General features: G+C 47.0%; 1 non-coding gene across 1 annotated transcript; it reads left to right on the top strand.

Annotated features, from left to right (window-relative positions):
* Positions 1 to 211: 211 nt before the first annotated feature.
* On the top strand, positions 212 to 343 carry LOC127196050 (small nucleolar RNA SNORA17). The gene has a single exon (XR_007831448.1). It is a non-coding gene; the product is annotated as a small nucleolar RNA SNORA17 (small nucleolar RNA).
* Positions 344 to 7,969: the final 7,626 nt, after the last annotated feature.

Raw genomic sequence — 7,969 nt, 5'->3', positions numbered from 1 at the left:
AGTGTTCATGGAGCACATGAGGATGAGAGACCACTCCTGAGAAGACAGGTAAGTCAACTAACTACACAGACACCAGCATTCGCATGGCCCTCACGATAGCCCAATAGCCCAAGGGCCCGGCTAGATGGCCTCCCATGGCTGAATGACTATATGGCATATATGCACATATGCAAAGGGGCTTTATTTTCAACTGTAAAGAAAATCAAAATAATCTGCCCTTAGAGGCAATGCAGGTGTGGCTGCTGTGTTGTAAGTACGTCAGTAGGTGGCAGAGAGGAGAGAAGCCATGTCTACTCCCAGTGTTCTGACCCATGAACATCTGAATAATAAGTAGCTTAACAAGAGTCCCTGAAAAAAGGTGAGTCTGAGACTGACCTCCAGTCTCTCGCTCCACAGACTCTGCTGATCTCCCAGGACAGGGAGCAAGCAGGAGACTAGAACAACACCTAGGACCACGAGCCCCAGACAGGAGTTAGCCTGAGACAGAGGACCTTCACCCTCACATGGGGCCATTCTGGTGTGACCACCAGTCCCGGCACTGCACAGACCTGAGGGGCAGACTATACCTGAGGAGACCCCTGCCCAGTGCCATACCATAGGAGCGGGGCATGGCACTCCTGAGACAACCCCAGAGATTCAGAGACTCTGAGCACCACTAAGAGAGACAAGCAAGTGGTAGAGAAATGGAAAGGAAAGAGAAACAGAAGAACGTGGCACAATGAAGGGAGGTAGAACTGGAGACTAGAGGGTAGTGAGGAACAGGCCAGTGTGAGTAGCCAGGGATGCCACCTGGGACCATGGTGGGGTCCTCTCCTTTGCTGTGGAGACCAGGGGCCACATCTGGGTCGGTAATCCTGCAGCATCAGGGGTCTGTTACCACCAAAGGTCAGGCAGACATCCCTGGACTGGACTACTTCCCAGGGTCAGAACTGGCCCCATCCCTCACCTGGAGATCCTGGGAGAGCTGGCCCTGGGGGTATGAGAACAGGAGAGCTGATCCCACCCCAGCCAGCTGCAGTACATTGTGAGAGTTTCCAGTGAGCCAGACCCAAGAATACAAGCATGAGAGATCTGGCCCAAGTTGGTAGTATTGACAAGGGAGAGATAAATACCCTCTGCCGCGCCCCCCCCCAACCCCGCCTTGTTCCTCACCACCTGTGGCAGGCAGGAGACCTGGCCTTGGCAGGAGAGCTGTCCCTGTCCCTCACTGGCTGTAACACTTGGAAGAGCTGCCCTTGCACAGCACCTGGAAAGCAGGGAGACTAGAGTTGTCCCTGGTTTCAGGGGTTGCCAGTGAGCCATCCCGAGGATATGAGAGTGGGAGGGCCAGCGGGGTGACCAGATCAGACCCAGATCTGGGCCTTTGAGTTGACCTACCCCAACATCTACCCATCAATGAACTGCCGGAGCACGTAAAAGAGCCAGGCCTGCAGATCCAGAACTAAAGGATCACCATGACCCAGGGCAACAAAAAGATACCTGAGAGAAGTCCCAGTGAGGTCCCCGTGTTGACACAGTCGCAGAAGCCAGAGGCCTCAAACCAGACCAGTGACTCATTACAATGAACATTTGCCAGTAAAGAAGTGTGGGCAAAAACGGTATACTGTGGTACACACTGACACACTACAGCTTCCACCATGAGATTTTTCTCCTCTCTTGTGGGAGAGGTTGCAAAGGGGGGTACAAATGGAGAGGGAATGTTAAATTCACAGAGAATCAATAAAAAGAATCAAGAAAAGAAAAGAAGAACAAAATAATATCAGCAATAAGAAAATGGATGGAACTGCAGATAAACATGTTAAGGAAAATAAGCCTGGCTCAAAAACACAAATATTTCTTAGCATTCTCTCTCATGTGTAGAATCTAGTTTTTAAAAAATAAAGACATGAAAGACTGGGAGGGTAGCTCAGTGACAGAATGCCTGCCTGGCATGCGGACTCCCCTGGGTTCAATCCTCAGTAACACCAAAAACGGGTGGGGGGGAGGTAGGAGGGAGAGGAGGAAGATGAGGAAGAGGATGAAGATTGGAAAGAGGAAGGGTACCAGATGAAGGGGGAAGGGAACAAGAGCAAGTAATGGAGGGAGGGTAGGTCAATGTGATCAAAGTAAATTGTGTGTGTGTGTGTGTGTGTGTGTGTGTGTGTGTGTGTGTGTGTGTGCACGCGCGCACGCGCTCATAGCTGTAGTGACTGGACAGTGGAATGAGAAGTCACATATATTTGCTTCTTTTTATTTTTTTTTTAAATACTCATATTGTATCCATCAGCACATTTTTAAAATTATTTTATTTGTTCTTCCTTCATATATTATTATATCCCAACTTGAGTTTCTTCTCCCTCCTCTCCTCCCAGTCCCCCCACCACCACCTACCTACCCTCTCCCCTAAATCCACTTCTTGACCTCCTCAGTTTCCCATCAGTATAGGTCAGGACTCCCAGGAATATCAACCTAACAAGGTATATCAAATTGCAACAAGACTAGGTGCAAATCATCACATTAAGACTGGATGAGGCAACCCAACAGGAGAAAAAGAGTCCCAAAAGAAGACAAAAGAGTCAGAGACAGCCCCTGTTCCCAGCGCTAGGAGTCCCACAAGAACAACAAGATACACAACCATAACGTGTACTCAGAGGACCTAGCTCAGACCCATGCAGGCTCCCTGGTGGTCTGGTCAGTCTTTGAGTCCCTAGGAGCCCTGGTTAGTTGATTCTGTGGGTCATGTTCCTAAGGTGTCCTTGACTCCTCTCGCTCCTCCAATCCTTCCTTCCCTTCTTCTGTAGGATTCCTGAGCTCCACCTGATGTTTGGCTATGGGTCTCTGCATCTGCTCCCACAAGTTGCTAGATGAAGACTCTCTAATGGTGATTATGCTAGCTACTGGACAGTAAAATGAGAAGACACACATATATTTGCTTCTTTTAGGTTAGCATAAAAAGTCAGAGTTCATTGCAGCATCTTCATCCAAGTGTGCTATTTTATGCCTTGTTCTCAGTCACGTCTCTGTCCTGTTTGCTTCCTGCTTTCTTTCTTTAGATCCTTGATTTTAACTTTTTTTTATGTTTGTGGGTGTTTTGCTTGTATGTATGTCTGTATCCTGTGTTTGTGTCATGCTCATGAAGATCAGAAGTGGGTGTCAGGGTCCCTAGAACTTGAGTTATAGACAGTTGTGAGCTGCCATGTGGGTGCTGGGAACTGAGCCTAGGTTCTCTGCAAGAGCAGCGTCTCCAGCCCCTCCTCAACTCTTCCCTCTATCTACAGTTATATCCATATTTTCTTAAATGTCTCTCTCTCTCTCTCTCTCTCTCTCTCTCTCTCTCTCTCTCTCTCTCTCTCTCTCTCCCTCCCTCCCTCCCTCCCTCTCCCTCTCCTCTGTCTCTTTCTGTGTGTCTGTCTCACTCCTCTCTCCTGTCTGTTCCCTCCCTCCTTCTTTCTCTATCTCTCTGTCTCTCTCTGTCTCTGTCTCTGTGTGTGTGTGTGTCTCTGTCTGTCTCTCTGTCTCTCTGTCTCTCTCTCACACACACACACACACACAGAGAGAGAGAGAGAGAGAGAGAGAAAGAGAGAGTTTTACTATGCAAAAAAAAAACAGTGAAAACTTTTCTGTTACCTTGGCACTGTCTATATTCAACTGGGTCCTCAGTGGCCTCCTTGATGAAAAAAAAAAAAGAAAAAAAGAAAAAAAAAGACAACTGGAACAAAACAGCTTCCCAGAATTGTCACAGAGATAAAACAAAAAAAAAAAAATTGCAGGTGATGAACCTCAAATCTTATAAAGCCCTGTACAAATGTTAGCTGTTTTCAACATTATAACTCAAAATTAACTCCAGCCATCCCAGTGAAGAGAAGCAGAATCCATAATAACGTAACTCGGGCTTTGACACGGGAACTCAGAAAATACAAGCATGAGCTAAAAATAGAAAGCTGGAATCCGTAAGAGTCCTGAAGGGATGTTCGATCGCTCAGCAAGCCTGGGGAAATGCTTAACAAGAAGCCAAATACTAAAAAAAAAAAAAGGCAACCCTTACAAGGTAACCAGGTGTTAACAGTGCTCTCTGCCTAAGAAGCCACACATGGGGCTCTGTCTTCATTTTGTTTTAGAAGGAAAAGTCTTGCCAGGCATGATGGCTTACATCTGTAAGTTTGTCACCTCAGTGCTGTGAGGGGAGGGAGGAGACAGAGGGATCCCTGGTGCCAGCCAGCCATCAACCTCAGTGAAGTCAGGAAGGCCAGTGAGAGACTCTGATCTCAAAGAATCATGGTGAGAGTGGGCGGAGAAACAGTTCAGCGGCTAAAGTGCTTGCTGTTCAAGCATGAGTTCAGATCCCCAGAATGCATGTAAAATAAATTTACAAAATCAAGCAGTGGGAAGAGGATGGGGACAAATGCACATACAGCTCAAGGCCACCATCGAGGGACACTGTCCACCAGGACTCTAAGGCTCTCAGTGACTACTTTGCACCTAGAAAATAAAGAGCAGGCATTTCCATCCCAAGCTCTAGCTGCAGTCTGGATGAATGGGACCAATTCAGCCAAGTTCAACGGCAAGGTCAGGTCAAGATGGTAGCCCAGATTAGACTGGAGGTGGGCAGCCTATGAGCAACAACAGTTCTCAGGGCCTGGATGAGTGTGAGCAGCTATCACGACTAGCGATCAAAAAGAAAAAAATACATCTAAGAAGACAGGTAACTGTCAACATGTGGGCACAAGGAATAAAATGGCCATGGCCAGGAGTCCTTTTACAAATGAGAAGGAGGGGTTGAGGTTCAGAGGTAGAGCATTTGTAGAGCACGCATGAAGGTCTGGGTTCAATTCCCAAAGCATAGAGAAGGAGGGCTAGGCAGGCAAACAGGCAAGATAGAAGATAGATAGATAGATAGATAGATAGATAGATAGATAGATAGATAGATACATACATACATACATACATACATAGATACATAGATACATAACAGATAGATAAATGAGAGACAGACACACAGACAGACAGACAGAGAAGCTGCAGTGGGGCCCCAGCAGCCGTTCCCAGAAGTATCCATGAGAAATGAGAAGATCCAAGTAAGCTGATGCACCTGAAGCCAATCTCCTACCCACTTGCTCCTCACACACTCTTTGTGGATGCAAGGCAAGCAACAACTTCCAAAAGTCTTGCCTAACCATAACGATCTGAGTCCTTTTCTCCTCCTGAGCCTGCCATCCCATGTACACTGCTTTTGTCTGACTGGGACTGATCTGGCAAAATACTTAGACTGGGTGATTCCTAAATATCCAAAACGCATTGCTTGTGCTTCAGGAGGCTGGGAAGATCAACATCAGGATGCCTGATGATTTGGAGTTTGATCAGGGGTCTGTTCCATATATATATATTTGTGTGTGCAGAGTATGGGAGGAGCCATATGCTGTAGCACACATGTGGGGCTGTTTCTCTCCTTCCACCCTTATGTGGTGCGGTTTGGGAGAGCAAATTCAGACACAATACTAAGAACACTGCTAGGGAGCTAAATCAACACCTACCCATCCAGACTACTAATTATAACCAACAACAACAATAATAATAAAGCATTATCTGTTTAATCCTCTCTGAGATGGCATTTGTTACTCAAAGATGATTGCACCCTTGCCCAATCATCTCTTTTGCCATACTATGAGTTCTTTGACGTCAGATACCATGCCTTCTACATCTTAGCTTGCTCCATAGCAACAGACACCAGTCCTAGACTGGTTAATAAACACTGTTAATAAACACTGCAGGAATGGAGGGGGGCTCCTGACTCCTCAGAATATTTACTGAAGCAGACTATACCAGTATATTAGATGAAATATTAATGAACAAGAGAGAGTTTTCTAAAAGTGACTGACAAGTTAGATGTAAATAAAGCCTGCTGACCAGATGGCACCCGCCCAAGAACTCCCAAGAGTGAAATTGCTGAAATGGTCAAGGGGGAAAGTGACCTCTTATTGTTTTCCTCCTAGAATTTGGATAATGGCAAAATCTTTCCTAACCAAAAACCACTTATGAAGAGCCAAGGAGCTAGAGGGCACAGAGTCTGCTCCAGACACACATTAGAAAAACATACGCACGCACGCACGCACGCACGCACGCACAAAGAGATTACAAGTAGGGCAATGAGTGTGAACTTGGTAGCAAGCAGGCTGGAATTTCCTAGGAAACCCAGACAAAGCCAAGTTCAAATGCTTTTTTGGAGCAGACATCTATCACCAGCCCCAGTACGTACCTGGTCCAGGATGGGCACTGAACCTTGCTTGTTCAGCTAACAAGGAAGACACACAGCAGCCCTAAGCCCACACTATTTAATTCTGACATTATCCTATGGAACCGGTGCGATTACTCTTGTTTTACAGAAAGTCACTGAGACCTTAAAGTAGCTTGTCCAAGAGCTCAGAACTGCTTGGCAACAGAACCGATACTCAAACTCCGCAGCCACAGAATCCTCAAGATTAAACAAAAAGCTGTGCCATGAACCTAGGAGTGTGGCTCGGTTGGTAGAGCACTTGCCTGAGAAGCAGGAAGTTCTGGGTGCAATCCTAGTACTGAGTAAACAGGTCTGGGGCACACTCCTGGAATCCCAGAACTTGGGAAGTGGGATTCATGGATTCATGAGGGCCCGGGGAGGGGAGCAGGAGGAAGGAGAGAAGGAGAGAAGGAGGAAAAACGGGGAGAAGAAGAAAAGAAGGAGGAGGGAGGGAGGGAAGGAGGCCTATAAGAAGAAACCCTACAAGAGTTTGCATGCACGCATGTGTGTGTGTGTGTGTGTGCACGTGTGCACATGTATGTGCCAGGTTGAAGGTTAATGGAGGGGTAGAAAAATAAAGATAGAAAACAGCAAAAGACAAGGAAGGAACGAAGGAGAAGAATAGGATGGCAGGAGGGAGGTAGCAGTACCAGGTTCTCTTCTGTGATGAGAGGCAGTCTGTTGAGTCAGTTTCTTCCAGGTCAGAGACCAGCCCTAACTAAACAAGGCCTCAAGCAATGGAGGAACTAGCCAGAAAGTCCGTTAGTTCAGAGACAACTGATCTTGAGGAATCTCAGAGCGTCCTTCATACCCACTGTCAGTGCTGGGGAAAGGAGCGGTTCTCACACACAGCCAATCTGGCCCGGGTGCCGGAGCCTTACAAGATGATCTTAATGGGCCCTGTCGGTAAGCTAAGACAGCCTAGCACTTCTTTCCTCCTGGGCCCACCTGTCATGCTAAGCGGATGTTCCTGTCAGCTAGACAGGCTCCCTTAGAAAAACACTAACAAATTGCTACTCCTTGGGGGGGTCCCTTTTCTCTAGCGGGTGTCCAGACCATGGCCCCCCTCCTTGGTTAATACATTTGTTTCCCAGGTGAGGCACACCAGCATCGATTGGATTTCACAATTGATTAGAGTTTGCTATTATAGACACTCATCTCCATTATGCATGAGGGCTTTGGATCAGTTTTTCTCACTGAGAACAACCACGGTCCAGGAAAAAATAAATGCTTTACATGGTCGTACTTACACATGGCCTGATGTCACCGTATTCTCGGGCCCATCACTCTTTGGGGATTTCAAGTTGGTTCTTCATGGACTCAAAGGCCAGTACATACAACAGAGAGGACACCAAGCCTCAGATGAACATCAAGGCAACAAGCCAGAATTTTGAAATAAATTATGGGCTGGGGAGATGGGTTGGTGGATAAAAGTACTTGCTGAAAGAATCTGAAGGCCTGAGTATGGATCTCCAATGCCTGCATAAAAGCCAGGCTTGGTGACTGTTGTAACCCCAGCAACGCAAGATGGAGACAAAGGACCTCAGGGCTAGCTGGCCAGGCAGACCACTGGAATATGTAAACTCCTAGTTCAGCAACAGACACTAGCTCAAAAAAGAAAGGTAGGCTTGGAAGCGGCTTAGTAGTTGAAAGCACTTAAGGACTTTCCAAAGGACTAGAGTCCGGCTCTCTGGTGCTCACATTAGTTGACTCGAAGCT

This window comes from Acomys russatus, chromosome 11, assembly GCF_903995435.1.
Source record: "Acomys russatus chromosome 11, mAcoRus1.1, whole genome shotgun sequence".
NCBI classification, from domain to species: domain Eukaryota; kingdom Metazoa; phylum Chordata; class Mammalia; order Rodentia; family Muridae; genus Acomys; species Acomys russatus.
The sequence above is the reverse complement of the archived record's forward strand: the minus strand, read 5'-3'. Positions and strand labels throughout refer to the sequence as shown.